This window comes from Aptenodytes patagonicus, chromosome 18 (assembly GCF_965638725.1).
Source record: "Aptenodytes patagonicus chromosome 18, bAptPat1.pri.cur, whole genome shotgun sequence".
In the NCBI taxonomy this organism is placed as follows: Eukaryota; Metazoa; Chordata; class Aves; order Sphenisciformes; family Spheniscidae; genus Aptenodytes; species Aptenodytes patagonicus.
The window spans coordinates 11,574,227-11,597,291 of NC_134966.1; the positions used below are offsets into that span (position 1 = coordinate 11,574,227).

Consider the following 23,065-nt stretch of genomic DNA (forward strand, 5'->3'; position numbering starts at 1 on the left):
TTAAAGTAAATGCACAAAAAGAACAAGCAGCAGCAAAATTTTATTTACTGATAGCCAGACACACCCCAATTTTATTTTTAAGCATATAATTAAGAGCAATTTCATTCCCCTATGTAGATATTACATAAAAGATAAACATTACTGTAAGAAGAGCTTAGTACTATTGGTACACAAACCTTATGACAGATAAATTAGAGCCTAGTAAACCAGCATATAATTTACATTTTGTTATGTCAATCACAAGTAGCATCTTGAGGCTCTTAAATAGTATGCCAAACCACAACGTAAGAGAACTAATTTAAATCAACCCATGTGGCAGGATCACTTAAGTTTCCACAATCCAAGAGATCCCCTAAAATGAGTTAGCAACTGGATTTTGCAAGATTATTCCTCTTCAATATCCATTAACACCTTTAATTTACCAGCACGTTATGAAAATATTTTACTACAAGAGTGTCATAAAGTTTTGCATGGTTATAGAAAGAAATGAATGAAGTAAAACAACAAAGGCATGGGTTTTAATAATCCATGGCCTTTACTACTTGGGAAGCCCATCAGTAAATGTGCAGGTGGCCCAGTAACGCAGCAGAGCTGAGCTGCTCTGCTCCATGGAAAATCCACACATTGGATTAGTCTCAGAGTTCTTGGTTTTAGCCAGCAGAGAAGGAGGGACAGAGCCGCCCAGTACCATACTTTACATGCCTTTCAGTAACAGCAGAACAAATGACATACCCTGATTTTTTTCTTACGCTTCTCCTATAACCAGCACCTTGTCTACATTCCTATATGGCATAAGAAATTAACTGAAAGGTCAGTATATGCATTGCAAAGCAAAAGTATGAATACAAGGCAACAGACCAACATGGAGTCGGGTCCAAGAATTCTCTGTCCTCTTCCATTCCATGACGTTTAGAGTGAGGGGACCAGAAACATAGGGTAATTTAGCTACAAAATAAAGTCCAAAAATCCGAAGTGCAAGAAGTTTATGTTAACTCACTCATATCATTCATAAGAACTCCTATGCATGCTTTTTCTTAAAGGGACATTAATTAAGGTTTTCAAAAAAGTTAAATAGAAGCACTATCCCTCCGCGAGTTGACACAGTGTATGTGCCACTATCTATGTTTTCTGTCATCATTGTTCAGTGAAAACCTCACACATAAGAAGGAAAAACTACCCAAGTGCCAAGAAATGCAGAAGTACAACTGAAAAAATACTGTCTCTGGCCTTGTATCTTGTACCAATTATCGCTTTCAAGAAAAAAAATATAAGCAAATACTTTCAGGTGGGGCAGCTTAAGCTTCTGTTTCCTTAAATATGAAGTACAAAGTTTCTGTTTGTCAAATCACGCTGCAAGTACAACAAATGTACTCGAACTATGATTTCTACAGAAATGTTTGACTTGCATTTTTCTGCTATTTAAATCTGTAACTGCTTTTCATGTTGCTTTAAACAGGAATTTTCCTTCTGATTTCATCACTGCAGCATATACAGCAGTAAAGCAATCTTTATTTGTCAATATTGCCCAGTTTATAGCAAATCCAGGACACTACATCAGCCAAGTGCTCCTCATGTATGTTGTTAGAACAGAAAAGTCCTCCCTCCCCTGGCCTAACTAACAAAGTAAGTTACAGAAATCAAAATGCTGTGCTAAAGTCCTCTGTTGGCATGGCCAGACATACCATAAATCCTAACTGACCAAGAGCTGAAAGCTAGCCTAGCGAGGTGTAGATTGAACCTCTGTGTTCACTCACCCAGCATCTCCCTCCGTTGACCAACACGCTCCTCTCAACTGCCCCAAGTACTCTTCCTCACCCAGCCCAGTCTATAGAAATACACAAACCTGCCACTTTTTTGCTGTTTCGTATTTACACTTAGACATGTTGGCCACTTCTAGGTATATGCACATCACCACAACCAAGGACAAGACTCTGCAAAATTCTCTTCTATGTTTTAACAGATACTTCAACAAGCATGCTCATAGTGGCTTTTTACACACTCAAAAGCTTCTTAACCAGCCAGGGCATTTCCCTCTCCACTCTTTCCAGCCACAGACATGCTCTTCAAAGAGTTCTATTTACATGCCAAGTTACAAAGTTCAGCTGCTTCCAAAGCAACGTGGAAAAAGTGCAGCTTTTATGATTCTACAGTGAGGTTTTTCACAACATGAAACAGCTTCTTAGACTACTATTTTATTTTTTTTTATTTCCAAACAGGATTTCACAGTTCAAAATAAAATAATATCTCAGTCCACCCACAGACCTTTGAGGAACATTAACTGAGGGGCTTCAAAAGAAGAGAGCTCTACAACCTTAAGCATCACATTACTGAACGAACATCCATGGAAAAAGCTGCTTACAAGTCAGAAACAAGGGTCACCAAAATCTGCATGTCCACCAGAGTTTAAACTACTTCTCTAATGTTTAGGCATGGCATGCCTTTTGCCATATTCTGTTATATCTTTCCATTTGCTTACTCTTTCTTCTCATTTGCTTCTGAACCTCTGGTATGAAATCAATCGTGTCTGAAATTCCTTCTTCTGGGACAAACCGCAAGGCTAGATTTGGTCACCTTCTTCAGGAATGTTCATACCAGCTATTACCTGGGGCTTCGCCCAGCCCCCAATATACAAGTATTTCTATATAGAACCTTCCTCCAGTTCCCCAAGAAATTAAGTCCTAGATTTCTACCTTGCATTTAGCCTGCGAACCACTGGGAGCAAAACTGGCACTTCATCAGCATCTTCTTTGTGGTGAGACAACAATATCGTCAATAGTTCAATAATAATGATTAGTTTGGATGAACAGCCTACGCAAATAAAACCCCTTTACAAAAACAAGAGTAAGAAAATTAGCAAGGACTAAAGATTCTACTAGGAATGCCAAAGCAGCGCTAGACTTGCACTGTCAGTGACAAGATTCTGAGAAATATAAAAATGAAAATATTAAAACCTTACTACTGGCAATCCTTACCCACTCTTTTCCCCATCTCTCCCTTCATTCTACACCAACATGAAGCAGAGGAAAATGATTGGAAAGTTCCAGAGAGAAGAAAATGACACATGCCAAGAACTTCCAGCGGCAAGTCCAACTTCCTAAAAACGACCAGGAATTTAGTAGAAGCTACAGCCAGCTGCAGTCTGCTGACATGGATTTCTTCTTCCTCTCTACACCGGCAGGAGATAACTACAACCTATCTTCCACAGATTTTTGATGGCCCATCTAAGAGGTGGAATATTTAAATTCTTGGAAAACACTTTTGCTTTTCAGAGACCACGAGCAACCACCCTGCGCAGATAAAGGAATACAGCAGTACAACCTCGACAGAGACACTGTCAGGCCTTCCTCCCCTCCTGTTCCACAAGTTTTGTTTTTAAGGTCTCCCCTCCAAGTACAGACAGCGCTTTTCTATCTTCCTTCCTTCCTGCAAACATTAAGCCCCCTCTGCCTCCACAGTTGCTTCCTTTGCGCCTCTCAAAAATGGTCTTATTTTATTTTTTAAGATATGGTAACCAAGTTTTGCAGACAGTCCTGCCTTCCCCATTCTTTCCAAGGATGTTAAGTTACTCTGCATGAATGAAGGAAATTATTTTAATTTTCTGTCTTTACCCTAGAAGGCCAGGTTTCAAATGCTCACTAGAACACACAGCTATTTTAATTTAAATTAAAATAGCTAGGCTATTTAACTTAAGTTAAAGTTGCGCAAACATTTTTTGGAACTGGAGATTTGAAATACCTCATGTTCCCGACAACGATGCCACTTAAGTCTTTCTTTACTTTAACCACACTTAGAATTTTTAAGTTTTCAAGACAAAGTATGACAAAACTTTTAAAAAATCATAACAAACTATAGCACACAGCTAAAGAAAAAAAATAATTCTGACGTATCCAGGACCCCCCATTTTACAGATTTTTTGTACTGCCGTATTCTGTGCATGAGCTATTTGGAATGCACGCTTTCTGGAGCAGGACATTTTCTTCTTACTTTCTGTAAATCACAGGGCACCATTTTCAGAGCCATTTAAATAAATAATAAGACATTTGGCTAGATAACGTATATTTCTATTTTGATTCAAAACTCAACTTTTACTCTACTCAGTAGCCTGCATACGACTCCCCAGTTATCCCTTTTAAGTTCTCACTTCCAGAAAAATTAGTGGGTTAATGATTAGCAAAATCCGGCACAAAGCAAATCCAGAATGAGAGGCGAGGAAAAAAGAAAAAAAACCAAAAGAACCAGACCACTGTCGGCGTTTTCCTCAAGAGGAGGAAGCCTGTGAAGGTGCCAGAGGGACGCGGGTCTCCCGAGCACCGCGCCGAAGCCGACGGGCTACCGAGAACATCGCCGCTTCCAAAAGCGGGCCGAGGAGCGGACAGCGCGACGCGCTGCACCGACCGAGCCAGAGCAAACTTTTGACGGGGAGGCGCGGCTGCCGTGCGGCCAGCCCGCCGGAGGAGCCCCGGCTCGGCTGGGCTGACACACCTCCCCTCTCGCGGCACCTGGCCGCCGCGCCGCCGGGCGACGGCTGGCTGTCAGGGACGGGACCGCTCGCTCTGCCCGGCCGGGGGACCACCGCGCACCGCACGCACCGGGCAACTTCCACCCCTCCGCGGCCCCGCCGTCCCGACCCGGCCGCGGCTCCAGCCCGCCGGCAGGCACCTGCGCGCCCGCGGACAGGTACGCGCCGCGCAGCCGGCGGAAGGGCGGCCGCCCGCGCGCACCGCGGCGCCGAGCCCCTCGTCTCCGCCCCCGCCCGCGGGCTGGCGGCCCCTCAGGGCGCGGAGATTCCCCCCCTCCCCCCCGCCCCAACGGCCGCCGCGCGCCGCGCCCCTCCGCGCGCGCAGGAGCGCCCCCCCCCCGCACCGCCTCCCATCCCCCCGCGCCGCCCCCCGCGCCGCGTCCTGCCCTTGCCTCCTGCCCGCAGTGCCCGGTGCAGTGGGAGGAGCGGTGCCCGGCGCCCGCCTCCCCTCAGGGGCGCGCAGGGAGGGCTGTCTGCCGCCCCGACCCCTCCCCGCCGCCAGCCCCGCCGCTCGCCCGCCTCACCCCGCTCGCCGCCGGCCCCGGCGCAGCCCCCCCGGCCCCGTCCCGGCTCCGTGGCCCCGTCCGGCTCCTCCGGCTCCGCAGCGGCGAGCGGGGCTCCGGCACGTGACAGCGCCCAGCGCCCCCATAGGCTGGGGCTGCCGGGCAACGTGAGCCCGCCCCCTCCCTGCACCTGAGAGAGAGCCTTACGCCAACTGCGTAGGGGGATGCCGGGCCACCGCGCCAATTCCGTAGTGGCGCGGAACCAGCCGTTTTTTCCCTCCTCGCGGCAGGCCAGCGCAGCCTTACGGAATTGACGTAAAGTGTCTCGGCTCGGCCTGTCCGATTTCCTACCTGGGGCCACTACTCCTTGCGTAAACTGCGTAATCCCGCCCGCCGTCCGGGGAGAGGGCTCTCTGCAATTCAGAGAGCTCCTGCAGCTACGTGGGTTAGGAGCGGCCAAGCCTGCACTTAGGAACGTCACTTACGTAAAGCCCCTCAAAGAGGTTAGTGTTTCTTACGAATTCTCCGTAATGTCGTCAACGCGGGCGCTGCACCTGAGAGAGCTCCCGTTGCGCAAGTGCCGTAGGTGCTAGCGTGTCGGGCGCAGAGTGCGTAAGCGACGCGGTAGGGTCCTCCCCATCCCTGGCTGAGGGGCGGCCGGGCCTGGCGGCGCGGCGGGAGGCCGGCGTGTGCGGGGAGGATCGTCCCTGCCCCGTCTCCGCTCAGGGCGGGGAGGAGGAGCCGCCGCCCCCGCGCCGGGGCACCTCGGCCGGGACTGGGCGTGTGGTTTCACCGTCACCCGGCCCCGCTTGCAGCGGCCCAGAGCTGTGAGTGTAAATACTCACCACAGGCAGACCCGTCCCCGCCGGCTGAAGGGGCGGGGAGGTGCTGGGCTGGCGGGCGCTGACAGGGCCTGGCCGCTGGGCCTGGAGCGCAGCCCGCGGGCCAGAGGGAGGGATGGGGCAAGGCTGAGGGGAGGGGGCGAAGGCGGGGGTGAGGTGTGAGGCAGGGCCCTGGCACCCCTTACCCAGGCGGTGTGCATCCTTGATGGATTTTAGATCCCACTGCAAAACCTAACGCAGCGCAGAAAGTAGTTTCCTAAATTGAGTGTTTCCATGTGAGTAGTTGTTCTCCGTATGGAATCCTTAGTGGTTGTCTGAGGACGTTAGAATCAAGGCAGCTTTGTGGTGTGTTTAGGCAGGTCAGGCTTCACAAGGAATACGGCGTTCAGTGATCTCCATCTTTCTCTTGTAGAAATCCAGACAAATGGGTTCAAGTTAGCTTTCAGCAGCCCTGCGATAACTCTTCCTAATCCCAGACATCTGACTGTTCTAGAGCAGATGGGCACTACGGTGAAGTTGAAGAGAGAGCTCCAAGTACCGTTGTTCATCAGACTCTTCAGAGAAGCGCTAGCATGCCAAAACCTTTAGGTACGAGGAGGGAGGGTTGAGTCTGGTGTCTTTTTTTTCTTTGTATGTGCGTTCTATAGAACCTTTATGGTTTTGCTTCAACATTCAAATGGCCGATATCTTCACATGAGCGCTTCAAAATGTCTGCCAGGTTTTCTAGGCTAAGTGCCTTTTCAAACTCAGCTTTCAACATATAAGTCCATGGCAATCGTATTTAATATCACTTTTTACACTTTTTAAAAATAATTTTATATAGGCTCTAAAGATGAAAGACAGTTGACTGGGGAGCTCTGTGCCAAAATAATCAGTACACAACATGCTGTGCTGAAGCGGCCTATGAGGGAACTTTGGCAAAAGGCAGTAGGATCAGGAGATTTGCAATGCTGAAGTGAAACAGTAACTTTCATTCAAAAGAGTGATTTGCAGCATTAGGGTGGAAGTAGAAAACACATGTGCATTAATAACTTTACATGTAGTGAGAGGTCCAGCTTGTTCAAATTAAACTTACATTTTGTATACTTCTTTGCAAACCTGTGGCTAAAGTGTCACCCTAGTTCTGAACAGTCAGACATAGCTCTACTTCTGTTACAAACTTTTATCTCACGATGTTTAAGGATTGAAAGGAGAAACAAATCTGAGGAATCTCAATTACTGCTTTCAAGTCTAGAATCGAGAGGTTTCAAAGCAATGAATGAGTTTAGCTAAATCTTCTGTGTGGCCTTAAAATATTAGTGTAGGCCTTGAGAAGGGGGAAGAAAATAATAGCTAGAAAATCAAGGACTGGTCCAAGGACTTCATGTGAGAACATTTTTATTTGAAATTGATTGCAGCGAATAGAGATACAGTACAAATATAGCCCAGAGGAAGGCTGCTGGAGGAGACAGTAGAGTGGGAAGGGGCAGCTGTGAAAAAGTGGTGGCTGTGCAGCGAAGCTGGAAATGTAGTAAGGAGAGAAAAATCTGCAAGAGATGGCATCTCAGATAGTGAAGCTTTTGCAGAGGCAGAAGAAAGATATTTTCAGATGTGGTCTGAGTGAAATCTTGAATTTTCCTGTTGAGTTCTCCCTTGGGCTAATGATTTGCCAAGGGCAAAAACACAGAGGAAAGGGGATTGATGGATTAATTTTGAATACAGGGGATTGGAAGAGCTTTGGAGCTGCAGTACAAGGATGTAAATTTAACAAGGAAAAGAACATCTGAGGTTTGGAAAAAAAAAGTTAATATCTGTCTCTAGGCTTCATGGAATAAAGAGGAAGAAAATTGAATTTATATCTCAATAAGAGATGGGGACTTGAATTGTGCCAAAAGCAACCTGGGATTAGAGTTACCTTGATGAAAGTTAAAGTAATTAACTAATTATGCTCTTTCTTGGGACAAAATGCTGGCATAGAAAGATTTTTTTTTTTAAATATATAACTATGATGGAAATAATGTGTGTTTCCTGCAGATCTTTTCATAGAAATATTTAAGACATTGTCATGTATTCTTGAATGTCACCAGCATCCCCAAGGCAACTGCGGGAATCACAAAGGCTGACGAGTTGCAGAGACTAAGTTAGGTGAAACACTTTGCCAGAGGTCACACATACAACAAGTAGCATAGTCTGGATTAGAATTCCAAGCCTTGTGCTCATTCCAGTAGGCTGTCCTCACAGTCGTGAGTAGAAGCAAATCTAAAAGGTGATAGTATCTTTGAAAATACAAAGTATATGTCATTAGCATGTAACTTGGAAATTTTTTTTTTTTTTAAAGAGGTTGATGATCTAAGTGATTCCGGCAAATCTAAACTTTCTAGGAAAAGTGAATGTGGAAAGGGAACTCATAGTTAACTTCTGAATACTGCATAGTGGCTTGTCCTGTCTCTTTGTATCTCCCGACTGGCCAGATTAGGTTAGGATGGTCTGATTTTAAGTACTACGTAGGTTTTGTGCTGTAACAAGTGTGTATAATGGAATAAAACCAATCATATAAGAACAGCATACAGATCTGAGATGCTAATGCAGAGAACAGTCATGGTGACTGAAGTCTTCTAGGACTCTTTCACTGATTTTTACTGACACAATAAATGCAGAATTAGTTTGTAAAAAAAAAAAAACCAAACCTCTGTTCCTGGACTGATTTTCCTGCTTGTAGATCTCATACCTGATTATGCCATATTCTATAAATGTGATGAAGAAATTTTATTACCACTATTAAATAAAAAATAGATGCAAGGCAGGAGCTAGTATATATGACCAGCATGTGAAAGCAGTTTTCCTGGGGACCAAAATACCCCAGAAAAACAGAGGGACCCTTTACAAAATGTTGTTGATAGCTACCGGTTTTAAGCTTGGAGCAAACCAGGCACTGAAATCTGCAGTGAGGCAGCCCCACGGGATGGTGTACTTGGATGATCTAGCATCAGCTACAAATACTACATTAAGGACTAAATGGCTATTAGCTATAGTAAAGGGAAAATTCCTAAGTGAGCAAGGATGAAATGTAACCTACCAAATTTCAAGTGTTTGGTATTGTTTACAGACAAATGGGAATGTTCACTTAGTGCCTGAGGGAAGAGGTATTTTTTTCTTGTTACAACTCAGAAAAGAAATCTCTGTTTGAGACTTACCATTGTCCAGTGACCCAGTTCTTTACAGGTTTCAAATTCTGCCTTTAGACGTACTAAAGTTAATGGGATTTGTGTGAAGGTATCTGAGGACAGACTTTGAATTGGAAAAAAATAACTCTGTATGAGGCGTGTATTTTAAAAATCTTCATAGAAAAAGCTATCTATACATGTGAAATTAGTCTCATAAGCTTCACAAGAACTTAAAAATAACAAAAAATTGGAGAATTTTAAAAGGAACTTGTTTGACTTTACATCTTTTTAATCTATAAAAACAAATAATTGCATGTGCTTAACTTTAATTTCAGTGGGACTAATCACACATTTAATGTGGCTGTTTGCATGCTTTGAAGTTTGGCAATGTTTAAATACTTTCCACACAGGAGGCTTGGATTTGGAAAGGTGATAAGCTAAGAAGATGACTTGCAAATGCAAAGTGTTTTGAAGAAAATCTTGAAGTTCAAAAAAGCAGCTCATCTGTAATGACAAGAATGAAGCCAGAAACAATTCCATGCAACATAAAACAGTGTCCAAAGCCACTCTTCAGTCTTGCTCTATTTGCTTGTGTGGAGAGAAGTCATGAGAAAAGAAGGGAGGTAGAATGTCAAAGGGTGCAGAAAAAGTGGAAAGTCATGATGTCATCTGGCTTCTACAAAAAAACCCCAACAACATAGAGAGCAGGTGAAAGTTAAAGGGTTATGATATAATCATAAAAATAGACGTTGAGCGGATGAAAACTGCATTCAGAAAGGGTAAACATTTTTTTTAAAAATCCCCTATCTTCACAGGGCGACTATGCAAGTATTAAAACCCAGAGTCAATAAAAATATTTCTGCAAATCTGCATTAAAATCAAAGGCTAAATATCTCAGTAGTCAATTTGTGGGATTGGTCTGGGGGTGCAGGAAGGGAAATCAACAGTGAAAACTTGGCAGATTTTAATTGAATCTGTTTCTCTGCAAGATGTGGGCAGAAGATTCACAGTGGGGGAAAAGAAATGTGAGATGATATCAGTACTAGAGTAGTCTTTGCTAGGGTAGATAAGCATTGCTTGTGGTAGGTGTAACTGTGTGTGGGTATTGATCTTCTGAAAGCATATCCAAGTCTTAACCAAGCAACTCTCCTTACACCCTGTTTATGCTGGGACTGATGTGACTTAAGCCTGGGTTCTCACCACATGGCTAGGAGTGCGAGTACTGTTGAGTTTTACTTTAACGTGGGCTCTAACGTGTCTCTTTCCTAGTGAGGATCCTGCAAAAGTTGATAAACTGAGTTCGTGCTCGGTAGTTCTCAAATGCCATTTCTCTGTTCCTTGAGCATCCCACGTTGTTCATAGGTGTCAGAATTTACCTTGTTTTGTGTATACTTGATCGCAGCTTTTATCGTTTTGTTTCATTCCATTCTGCCTTCATTTTTGTTTGGCCTACAGCTACTGGCTGGTTCATCTGTGGCATGATGTAGCAGAGAGTTTCATTCTGAAAAATGCTTACAAGATCTGTATTCATTTTAAAAAAGAGTATATCTATCTCAGGCATAAAAGGGAGAGAATCAAGCGGATAACTATCCAGTGTAGAGGGTACTTAAAAATCTAGAATCTGTGCTGCAAAACAAAACATGACATGCATAAATCTGTCAGTTCTTTGTGTACCTGACTCATTACTAAGAGTTTTACAGAGTACTTGCTAATACCTGATGCAGTCCTGAATTATAGTTGTTTGACTTTGGACTGGAGCAAAGGAGGTAAAATGGTACTGGAGGAAAATTAGACACTAAAAGAGGAGGAATCACACCATGAAATGTACCACAGTGCTCTTCAAGTCCCAGAGCAGGCTCCATGGGGTAACATTTCAGAGATCTTTTTAGCGATAGGGATGAGGATCAGCTTGAAAAGCAAGCAAAACTGGAACCAAGTAAGTGGGAAATACTTTCAGGTTATGACTAATGCAATTATTAGAGAGGCTACTGCATGCACTGTGGTGGATTTAGCTTCAAATAAGAACAGAAGTTATGCGATGTGCGATTGATTCCAGGTTGGGTTACAATTTAGAAGTGCAATTAGTGAGTCATTTGCTATTTTATATCAATTATTAAAAACAACAAAGGTCTAGGTTAAAAAAAAAAAAGAGTGCGTATCTCAATGTGTGCTGCTCTACTGGTTAATCTTCTGATTTCACGTTTTTGTTTGATGTGATTTAGCTTTGCTGAGTGTCATGGTACAGTGTTCCTTAAACTAGCAAGTGAATTGCTATGCACTGTACCGGCACTCAGCATTACAGTCCCTTTGGTATGACCCTGTCACTGCATCCCTTACTTACTTTGGCTAGAACCAGCCCAAGTGAATTTGTCTATAGTGAACCTGCAAATCGGCAGCTTCCTGAACCATTTGTAAACAGAAGTGCTTTAATCTTATTTTTATAGGCGCTGTTTAGGACACAGTGCAACGTAGCTAGCCTTCGCCATCCTAACATCTAAATTGTTTTGTAGACTGTGCTGTCTTCAGTCCACTAGTTGTATTCCCACCCCCATCTGGTAACTGCTGAATGTATAATTAAAACTTTTCCACTAGTGGCCATGACAAAACTCATAGCAGTAAACAGGCTTCTTTAAAATGTGAGTGTGCATGTGCAGACATGTTTTCTGCTGCGATCATTTCAAAGTGTTTCTGCAGGTTGGTGGAACCTAACAAACTCTAGTTGATGGTACGATGTCAGTCCCTACAGAAAGGGAAGTGAGACAAAGCGGTAGTTACTGACTCCGTACCTGGCTAACATCACTGATGTTAACAATTGCGGACCCTGGGGAAAAACAGAGAGAACAGACCATGGGAAGTGGCCAGGCTCACAGGCTTTCTCAGGGTGGTATCTCCTGTTGCCACTTTCAGAGACACGATACCAGGCTACACAGGAGCGTTGATCTGACCCAATAGAGCATTCCTTATGCAGTAGGAAGGCCTGGAAACAAATAATACTGCCAACCTTCTATGAGCATTTAATTAAAATTTCTAATAAAGGTGGGGCCCTAAATGATCATCTGAAGTCTTCTGATCCTTAACATCTCTCCTTTGGGAAACGGGGTGTTGATATATCATCTGGCCTTCAATATTTTTCTTTTCTTGTGAATGGAAGTGCTTTTAGCTGCTGTGCACATGGGAATATGGGGCGACTGCTGCTGGTTACAGGGTATCTCTGCCTGTGTGGTCTGTGCAAGGAAAGGTGGCAGAAAGAAGGTTCTACTGTCATGTTGTAGCTGAGCATGTGGGGTTGGCAGTGTCTTATGCAGCAGGTTTCTCATTGCAATTTAATGGCATAAAGTTCAAAAGATTGACTGTTGGTCTGCAACTGTCCTCCCTGGAGAAGCCTGGACTGTATGAACAGACATCCAAAGTAGGACTGAACTTCACAGAGGTGTCCACAGTTTTCAGTCTTAATACTTTATAATACACATTTGATACTTGATCCTGTGATTGCTTAACAATGATTGTGCTTGATGTGGTTAGCACTTATATATTACTGGGATTGTAGACATGAACCAATCTGGAAATCAGCTGTTTTTTCCATTATGTGGGTAGGATATGGTGCATGTTTATCTCATATCAATATAAGTATTTTCATATATATCAGTGGCAAGTAGATAAATACTTGGGGGAATATTAATGTCCTTTCTAGAAAAACGACGATACAGTTGTAAGGGTTATTGTTTTAGGGAAGAGTGTGATTGGACCAGATAAGGGAAGACAGGAGTTTAGTGCGGGTCCTTAGATAGATATATTAGGGTGGTTTTTCTCCTTTTCCTTTGAAGTTTAGGATTGAAAACCTGCCGTCATTCCAAAGAAGAAACAACTTGGGTGGCCTTTTTATCACTAAGAGGCAGAGTAACTAGGCAGGACTGTGACTCCACTGAAAGGAGGCTCTGTCATACAAGAGGTTTTCCAGGTCAAGATTAAAAGCAAAATGTCTCTCATCACATGAGCCTTTGTACTGCACCCATATTTTCTAAATGCTTTTGGCTTATCTTTAATGTTTATGCTGCTATCAAAAATAAACCCAGCTTCCATCTCTGCGGGTGTTGTATTTAACATCAACAGTGAATAGGCTTTTTCATTCCTAAATGCTAATTTTCTTTCTGTTTTCAATCTGTTTCTGGTACAAAAAGTTTTTGTTTTCAGCGGTGGTTATTTTCTTCTCATTGGTTTTTTAACTGCATGTTTTCTCCTTCCCATATCTGTTTTCGTCTATGGCGATCTGTATTTTTTTTTTGATGGGAGCAATAGCTGAGTGTCTATCGATGACCCTGAAGCCTAGAACTTGAGTCAAAGTCTGTCTGAGTGCAGCTGGCAGCACAGTCATAATAACAATAATAATAATAATTTAAAAAAAGCTTTACCAAGATTCATTTTCATCAACAGAAAGTGGAGAACTCTTAGAAATAATAGTAATTGTTCGATAGAAATAAAATGCTTTGAACTGTGGTTAGAAATCTGGTCTAAAAATCTTGCTATAATGAGAATTTTGGTTATAATGAAGTAGTTTTATAACTTCATTAAAAATTCTGTGAGACTACAGCCAGAATTCAATGGCATTTGGAAAATGGTCACAAGCTGTACCCTTGGGATAAAATACTGACCTTGTTGAAGCTTATGTGAGTGTTTCCTGAATGTATTGGTAGCCAAACCCAGTATCGCAACATGGGGTCAGAGCAGTTTTTAATTCAGATGTCTATTCATCTCGAAGTAGTTGACATTCTAGAACAAACAGATGTGGTCCAGTACACCAAAATCTAGATCTGACAAATGGGTGTTGGCAGGTCCCTCTAACCAGAATCACAGTAGAAGGCTTACTCTTTGAAATCTGTTCTGTCTCTTTTGTGGTAATGTGCTGTGTTCCTTGCATTGCATAAACTAGAAGTAATCTTTCAACATTTGAGACTCTTTACTCCATGTACCCAGTATGCTGCTGCTTAACTAACTAGTATTGTCGTATAAAGTGATAAATGGGAAACATATCTGCAACAGATACAGGTCATATTCCAGACATTAGGTGTGTACCTCAAAAATTTCATAAACTTTGATATGCCAAGACGTTATCTAAATGTAGGATATTTAGTAGCTGGAGATTTCAGTAAGCCGTGACTAGCAAATGAGTTGTGTGTGCTGCTGAAACACTGTGAAAGATTTGGATGTCTGTGTCATATGAGGTATGTAGACTGAAATGCTGACTATCAGTTTTGCAGTATACCAGATTTCCCCTTTAAGGGAAAATTGAGCCTGGTCTGTAAAGATGGTCCCCTGGACAGCCCAAGTGTTTGGTAGAATAGATATCCTTGTGATGACCATACACCTGGAAAGAATCTCCCAGGGTTTACTTGCCCAAGTGCAAGTCTGAAATGGTCAGATTAGGTCGGTAGTTTCAGAAGACTGTAATCAGTTATAATTTAGAGAGTCTTTCAACCAAATACGGTAAGGAAGGTAGCAAACTTTATTCCCATAATCCATTTTGAGGAAGCAGGAACCTATACAGATGTGGAGGGTGGAGCCGTTCTGTAATACATAGGGATCAGCAGGAGTCTAGAAATGAATGAATGAATGAAAGAAATGTTTGAAAATTTAGAAGACTGATTTCCCTGCCATGACTGAAGGAGCTGCAGGTTGGAGGCCTCCTTGAGGAGAGATGGTAAAGGATTTTAAAGTAAGGCAACAAGCGGTCTTTATAATGGCGTAAGGCAGGGGACAAGTGCCTACTCTGGGTGTGACAGGGTACTGTACTGGAGTAGGGTAGATGTGGCAATGTAGATTAAACCTGAGGCATTTGAGCAGAAATGTACCTGTATTTTCAGGAGGGTATATTTTACATACATTTTCTCATGTTTAGTGTAACACATCTATGAGTGTAGAAATGCGTCATTCTGTGTGTTGTCTTTGCTTCATGCCTTAGATTAGAAGGTTCTCTTTGAATTTTTTTATCTAATTTCACTTGCATTAGGAGTGGGAAGTTGAAGGCTGTTGATGTATGTTCTTTTTTTTTTTTTTATTAACCCGCCAAATAATTTTAATGCAGGTATGTATTGTTATCCTATTTTGCTTTCCTATTATAGATGCTATTCTATTCAGCAGTTCTACCTCTTATGCTTTGGTGTGCAGCCTTTCTATCATGTAGCTCAACAAGTAAATGTAAAAATTCTATTAAATGCAAATGTTCATGGAGCTATGACATTTTATTTATCCAACTTGCTATTTGGTGACCTAAATTATTTCAGCTCTTCTAATTACTTATTTAAGGACTATTGATCTCTCACGTTTCTTCTGGGAGGCCTTATAGCATAGTATATCACACAAATAGCATTATAGTTGCCTGCAAATTAAGGCAAGCGGACAGACTGCTGTAACATTGTAGTAACCAGGCAGGTGGCTTATTTTAGGCTAAGTTCTATGTGAAATATTGATGGACTGATTTAAATACTAAAGAGGTGGAGTTCATGCAGTACTGAGGATTCGCCTCTATGTCAGTCAGCAGTTGAATCTTCCTAGTGGAAAGCCCCACAATTATGTTCTAAAGACATTCAGCAGTTAGGGCCCTTTGCTAGGAACCACAGAGGTCTGAGTCACCGTCCTTGGCTTTCCATTCCTGGAGTGCTAGTGTAGTCATAGGAGAAAGATAACAAGAAGACTGTGAGATTTAGTACATACAGAAGTGTTGTAGCATTGAGAGTTAACATGTGATCATCATTCATTATGTTTCCTGATAACTTTTTCAGGATAGCATTTAAAATGTTCATATTTAAAATTTAGAAAAACCCTAATATATATGGTTCTGTAGGGCTGGTCTTTGAAATTTTCCTGCTCCGTGTCCCAAAGTGTTCTGTGTTTTATGCCATCAGTCAGCTTTTGCAGATAGTGCTACATGACCCCCGTCAAGTCTCTAATAAGGTGCTGTGAAACAATTTTACTGAGACTGAGTGTTGGGATGTTCCTGCTGACTTGCAAATAGGTCCTCTTTCCTTGACAAGAGACAAGTGGCTAATTTGATTTGTTTCTGAACACCATGAGGGTCACTGGCAATGGGGACTGAAATACATAAATAAGTGCTCCTGGTGTCTCTTGGAGGGAGACGTCTGAATTTCTGTTTACATCGCTTGATCTAATAGGCAAGTTAAGTTAGAACTTACAAGTTTGGTAGTTTTATTATTAAAGTCACTGCTCTGTGGTCCAGGTAATCTGTACTGCAGGGTGTGAGATGGAGACCAGTAACTAATAATTTAGTCAAGATCTGGGGGAGATGAGATCTCATTGCATGGGATAAACTATTTCAGTAGTCTTCCAAAATATCAACTACCATTTTCCCCACCAGTCTCTTTTGGTTTATGGTTTTTTGCCTTTTACTTTGACATAGAAGCACAAGCCAGACAAATTAAGTAGCAGTAGCTTTTGGTAGATGCAGAGATGGCACCTAACTCTTGTAATTCCAAATTCTCTGTGTTAGTCTTCTGTGTGAAAGAAAAAATAGAGATTGCAGTGTGTGCAAGAACTCTGTCTGAAGCAGATTGGAAAGAGTTGTGTGTCATTGGGGACAGTAGAGGGTACACATTGCTGCTTCTCTGGAGGTGTCAGGAAGGAAGGACACTGTCTTCTCTGGTAATTTGTGTGGTAGTTAGATATGCAACTGGAAGTTAAGATAGTGGGGCTATTATCCTTCTCTGTCACTGTAGTTTGGTGTGTAACACAAGTAAAATCTCAAATTATTCTGTGTTTTGGTTCATCCTGTCTATGCAGTGGGGGATAGTGGTGATCTACTGAGGGTTTATGGAGTTCTCTTAAAAATGCTTGCTGTACCTCTTTGGGTAACATATTCCAAACCAGTCCGTATCATGGAGAAGAATAATGATAATAGTTTGAAGACTTCAGTACTGCTGGTGCAAACTACTTCCTTTTTTTCCTTTTCCTTTAAGGAATTCCACCCTCTGTACTGCATTTCCCTTTCAAAGAAAAGCAACATGCTTTTCTAAGGTACCTTGAAGATGGTAGGTGTTTTGATCATGCTTAAATGTTACTGATGACGTTTTTCTTCCTTTGCTAATAAAAGCCAGGAAACCTTTTCTGAGATTCAGAAAAGGTTTCTTTTAATTTATTTTGCATATTCCCAATTAATCTTTACAGACAAACTTTTCCCAGCTTTGATAAGTGATTAAATGGGGTATGTGAAGAGGATGCAATATTTTTAAAGGATAGTTTCCTATGGGGCACTTCAGTGGGAAGAGTACTAATGAACGCTTATAATTTATATGTTTGAAGCCAGCATGGTGTATTTGTTGTAGATAGCATTCAGTGTAAAAAGGTTTCATTGTGTGCAAAATTAAAGTGTTTTTAAATTATTGGAAAATTTTAAATGTGGAAGTCAAAGGAAGAAGGAGGTTTTCCTGTTTCCTTTCAGTTCTGCTGCATTGTGCATCTTGCAGTTAGTAACCAACCTGCGTATCAGCACTCCCACTGGATAACAATCTTCCAGGCTTATGCTGCTTGTACCCTGAAGCACAGCTCTTCCCAAGGGACAGGCAGAATGCAGTCAACGCTGCTTCTCTGTTCTGTACTCACTAATTGATCTCTGGCTTGGTGACTTCCAGCAAGGTCACAGAATTGGCAGCTACAAAAACAGCGTTCTCTGGAAAATTTAAAGGGGAAGAGTAGAATTACCTAGCTTTGATGTTTTATTTTTTTAAAATTTATAAATACTTTTATTTGGTGGATCTTTGATTTTGCTTCTGCACAAGTCTGAAACTTGGAAAGAACTGACACCAGAAGTTTGTCCATCGTGACCTGTTCCTTCAGTTTGTGAGTAATGCCCTATCCTGAAAATTGTTCTGTTCTCTCTTTGTAATTCTACTTCTGTCTCTATTATAATAGGGCATCAGCATTCTAATTATAATTCAGATCCTGTAAAGGCAAAATGATTTCTAAGCAAGTATAGTGTGATCTTCTCAAATTTTTTTCTTTGCAGAAGACTTGCCATGCTGGCCTTGAAAGGCATCCATGTGTGTTTTTTGCAAAAGGGCTTGAAAACATATATGCTGCTTTCTCAGAACTGACTGATTAATTCAGGCACTTTATTATTTGAAAGGTGATGGAAATTTGGCTTTAAAAAAAAAACCAACAGCAAACAAACCTAAACTGTCAGTCTCCAAATGCCATGGTCTGTGTTGCTCATTAAACACTATGCAAGTAGCGCTCACTGTCTTTGTCATTGTTACAGTAATGCCCTTTTTATAATGCTCTGAATGCTGGCGGCTGTGCTCAGCAGGTAGCATTACAATGAGCACGGCCTCTGTTCCAGGGCCACATGCTGTCTGTTATGCTATTCTAGTTGAGCCATTCTAAGGATATTTACATGCTTTTTTTTTAAGCTGTGTAGCATGCTGCATGTGTTTAGTCTAGCAAAAACATGTCAGAACTGCAAATAAAAAGATGCATTAGCAAAGCTTAAGTGCTTAAATACTTGAAAAGCAGAAGAGTCGACAGGGTTTGGATAAAGGAAATGGTCCAAACTGCATGAATGCAAGACTGGAATACTGAGGGCAGAATTAAGCTGTACTGCGTTATAAGGGGTTTCATGAACGATGTGGCAGAGACTGGAAAAGGGGTTTGGTTGACCTGGTGAGGCTTGTGTGAGCTAGAAATAAAGGGATCTTCCCAAAATTTTGTGAAGATACAGATCTGTTATAGGAAGAAGCTGGAGCAACTGATAAAGGAAGGTTGACAGATGGCCAGTTTTTCTGGATCTTTGGATGGATGCAGAGGTCAATGCTGTTGTCATCATTATTTAAGAGCCTGGATACCCTGATGCTAAGAGCTGTAAAAATAGTTAATAAGCATTATAAAACATTTGCTTCCAATGAAATCATGCATGTAAATTTTTGTTCTTACCTGAACTTTTCCAAAAGAAGGATTTGCAGGAATTTGGCAAATCCCAGGTTTATCATATTAAATTTGTACATTCGTATTTTTCCAGGCCTCGTGCCCAATAATGAAGCAAAAGAAGGGTGCACTTTCCAACTAACTCGTACAGCACTTGAGGCACCAAATATGCAATATACAATTCTAAAACTAGACACGTTTCAGGAAATAGAGGAGTACACGTACAGAATGGGAAACTCAAATATAAATAGGTTTAGGTATAATAGAGGGATACCAGTTACAATAACTCCCCACCTATGCTGAAATAAGAGGCAAATGGAGATTTCGCAACTCTGACAGCTGTGACTTGGGTTTGGAAAATATTAATGTAGTGGGTGAAAAAAGAATATTCTAAATGACACAGTTCTGAATGAATGGAAGTTTGGTAGATAGTATATTCAGTCTCTGCAGTAACTACTTCTGTTGAGAATATGTAAATTATATTAAATTGTTGGTTTCTCTCTTACACATACACAGTTACTGCCTGCTCTGATTTTAACCCATATTTGTTTCTTCATGGAAAGTTAACAAATCTTCAGTAGCAGTAATAATTATTCTAGATCCTGAAAGTTACCACTACCAAAACATCTTGGTGTATTTATGCTTACTCTCTGTCTTCATTTAGTGTCAGAAGAGGTCCACAATATTTGGATAAATGCATACTTTGTAAATAGAGCACTCCTATTTGATGAAGTGCAGCTGGTGTGCATAGAGCCAGCTTGGCTAACCTGGTAAATTGGCTAGATGAATTTCAGTTAATTGAAGTTTTATGAAATACTAAGATGATCTTTAATTATGTCAGTGTTTCTAGATTAGAGTTTTCTTCTGTGGACAAAACAAGCAGTTACTATTAGGTGAAATTATCATTATTCAGAGGGTTTGTGATATTTATTTCTGTGGTTAAATGCCCGTGGCTTATAAACTCTGTCCTGAACTTCAACTTGTACAGTCTGTCCAAAGTTTCCCATCAGAAAAAACAGTTGATAAAAGTTACTTGTCCTTAAAGAGCCTTCTTCCTAATCCTGCTTTGCTAACTATTGTATAGTTGGAAGCATTCTGGCTTGGAGCGTGTCAGCAGTGATGTTCTGCAACTTTGTGTGTAACTTACTCTGAATGGCGTTATGGGGTTGGAGACTTGGGTAGAGAGGAGTAAAGGCTGGGGACTAAATTCGTAGGGAGCAGAAAGAGTCCGTATGCCCAAGGTTAGGCATAAACTTACCTCACAGTGTTCAGCTCAATCCTTCTGTAAAAGTCCTGCAGATGTGAAATTGTCAGTGCCCTTTAATTTATTTATAGATCAAGCAAATAGTTATTGCTGTATGTATTTGAGGTTCACAATGTCATGAAGGTTTTAAAAAGACTGTGAAACAAAAAGTGGAGAGTGTAGATGCAATTTGGGTAGGTCCCCTTGGCTTGACTTAAAAGATTTTTCTTGTGGCTGGACTTCGCAACTTGCTCCTGTGTTAGGCAAAGCTGCTGAAGTCATGGGGCTGCCTCTCTCATGGGATGGAAGGTTGTGGCCATAGAATCAGAGCTGTTGCAGCATCTTTAAGGAATAAAATACGCAGCTTCCTCAGGAGTGGAATGGTAAGCAAGGTCTCGTGAAGTAGTCATTCAGAAGCATCTGTTTGTAGAATATTGTTTATTCATGTTGTGAACCACATCGCGGTAAGTAAGTAACATATACTGTGTTTGTAGTTGCTCTCAATAAGCTAGTAATTGAATTATCAGCTAAAGACATAAAGATTAGACACGATGTCTTTGGAAGACGGGTGTAGAAGCAAGCCTAATTTGATTATTGCGGCAAATCCGTTTTCTGTTCATTGTGAGTTGAAGCAAGTAGTTCGATGGTTCAGAACTTACGTTCCTTCTGTTTCAAAGATAGCTGGTGGTGTTTGATGTTTTAACACTTGTGTGAGGCATGATACCACAGAGAGGAAACAGAAAATGAATGTGTTAAATTGTCACGAACCCCCGAGCTAATGAATTGATTTGATACTGTTTATTCTACTAGAACTCAAAGTGATTAATTGAATAAATGTTTAAGTTTGAATCTTTAATTTGTCTATAAATATGTATAGTAATTAATGAGGAGGCAAGAAATAATCTTGAGAGTCACCTTGGGCAGAGAATAAGCATGCGTGATGCATTCTTGGGAACCAGAAATGTAATTATGGTATCTAACCTCTGCCACCAAGTGGCAGTTAGATTTCACTGCCTATCATTGGCCCCATCCGGAGGAGGTCTGGCTGCAAAGCTGCCCTGCTAATCAGCAGGCCAACATTGTCACTGTTTCAAGGGAAGGTCATTGTGCCTAAGGGGAAGACAAAGTTGCAAATATTCTTTATGCAAAATCAGACCTGGAGTTTCAGAAATTTTTCCAGCACAAACCAAACATCAGCCTGCATGTGTGACTCTGTATCTGAAGTTGACAGCTACTGTTTTCTGCTTGAAACTTAGCTTTGGGGAGCAGTGTTTACTATTTTGCCCAGTGCAAGGTACAGACCCAATCTAAAGAGGTGGTGGGGTGGAGGTGGAAGAATGTTTCTTATTGATGTCTGACTATTGAAATGGGTAAGGACAGACCAACCTGTAAAACTGTCACAGAGGATTAATCATTTATCTACTACCACTTCTCTAAAAAGTATTTATTTATTTATGTATAATACACAACTATGTGTTTAAAATGAAGAACATAAAATAGAAAACAAAAGCAAATGGGAAAAAGAGAATGGAATTAAGGATATAACACAGGAGTCGTTATACTAATGGATCATTTGTATATGTATACATTTATTATAGATCCACTATAGGTAGCAGTGGCAGAACTTGATATAATGGTTAATGTAGGTGTTGTCACCACTATGTGTGTAATCATAGCATGACAACACTAAAAAAAAAGTTGACTTTTGTTTCCAAGTGACACTACAGCTAGATTATATGACATTATAAGAGTTGATTCAGTTCTGTCCCTCACAAAAATGGTGGAGGTGCAAATATTGAATTAGAGTAGCAAAACCAGTCATACTTTTCAAAAGAACAGTAAAATTGCTGATTAGATAAAGTCCCAGAATAATCTGAACAATTCTGGGACTTGCCATACATTACAATACTACTGACTAATATGAAAGGCATGATGTATATTCTCTATTTAAACACTTCACATTAAATCAATTAGGTCTTACAGGCTTATAGGTGTAATGTACCTATATATTACGTTATTCTTGAACAGTATTTTGGCTAAATAAGAGTACAGCAGGATATAGGAGAAAGATTTTGCTCACCAGCAATGTAGATGTATTCTGAGGGGTCTACAGGAAATTTCTTAGGCACATGGGACAGCTTCTTGCAGTGAGAATGGGTGTGCAGATTCTCTGGGAATTATACGATTCTGTTAAACTGGAGCGAACCTGTTGTAGGGCACATTCATGTCTTATCCTGGGTGAGGAAATACTATGGCACAGTGCTGCTTCTTTCCACCAGAATTCCTGTACGCCCTCTGTTCCATACATAATTCAGATGCAATACATAATTAAAGGACTATAAAGCCACACTTACTTTCATATATTTAAATTACTTGGTGAGCCAGAGATGGTGTTTGCCTTGTCTGTGCTTTTGCTTTGCCTTTTTCTATAGTTTGCTGAAACAGTGGGGACCACAGCCTGATCGGTCAGAAGGTATTGAGAACCACTACCAAAATGCTTATCAGTACTAACTGATTGTCAGGATTAGTATTATATTAAAAAAAAGTATAACTATATAACAAAGTCTAATTAATTTGCAGTTGATACTAGGAAATATCAATGTGTTCTGCAGGTATTCACTTCGTCTTGTTAGCAACATCTTTGTAAAGTATAGACTTTTCAAAGGAAAAAAAAAACTAACTTGTTTTCCTCTTGAAGCATACAGATCTCACAGTAACAATAAAAAAACCTTGCATTGAATTGCCTGGACTAGCACACTTCCTAGGAATAGTATCTGTGTAGCAAATGAGTGTGTATAACATCTGTTTTCTCATACAGGTCCACAACAGACTAGCTTACACATGGAATAAAAAGGAAAAAAAATTAGTCTTACATCTTGAACTTTTTC

The 23,065-nt window shown here is 41.3% G+C and overlaps 1 protein-coding gene across 12 annotated transcripts in view; it reads right to left on the reverse strand.

The window, feature by feature from the left end:
* The window catches only part of STRBP (spermatid perinuclear RNA binding protein), a 72,028-nt gene extending 66,923 nt beyond the window's left edge, over positions 1 to 5,105 (reverse strand). For 10 of the 12 annotated variants that reach the window (XM_076355520.1, XM_076355519.1, XM_076355521.1 and 7 more), the window contains exon 1: positions 5,044 to 5,105. The gene's annotated coding sequence lies outside the window, so the exon portion shown is untranslated. Of the gene's footprint in view, positions 1 to 4,241; positions 4,261 to 5,043 lie in introns of those variants that run through there. The other 2 variants (XM_076355513.1, XM_076355511.1) reach the window with 2 other exon arrangements.
* Between the last annotated feature and the right edge of the window lie 17,960 nt (positions 5,106 to 23,065).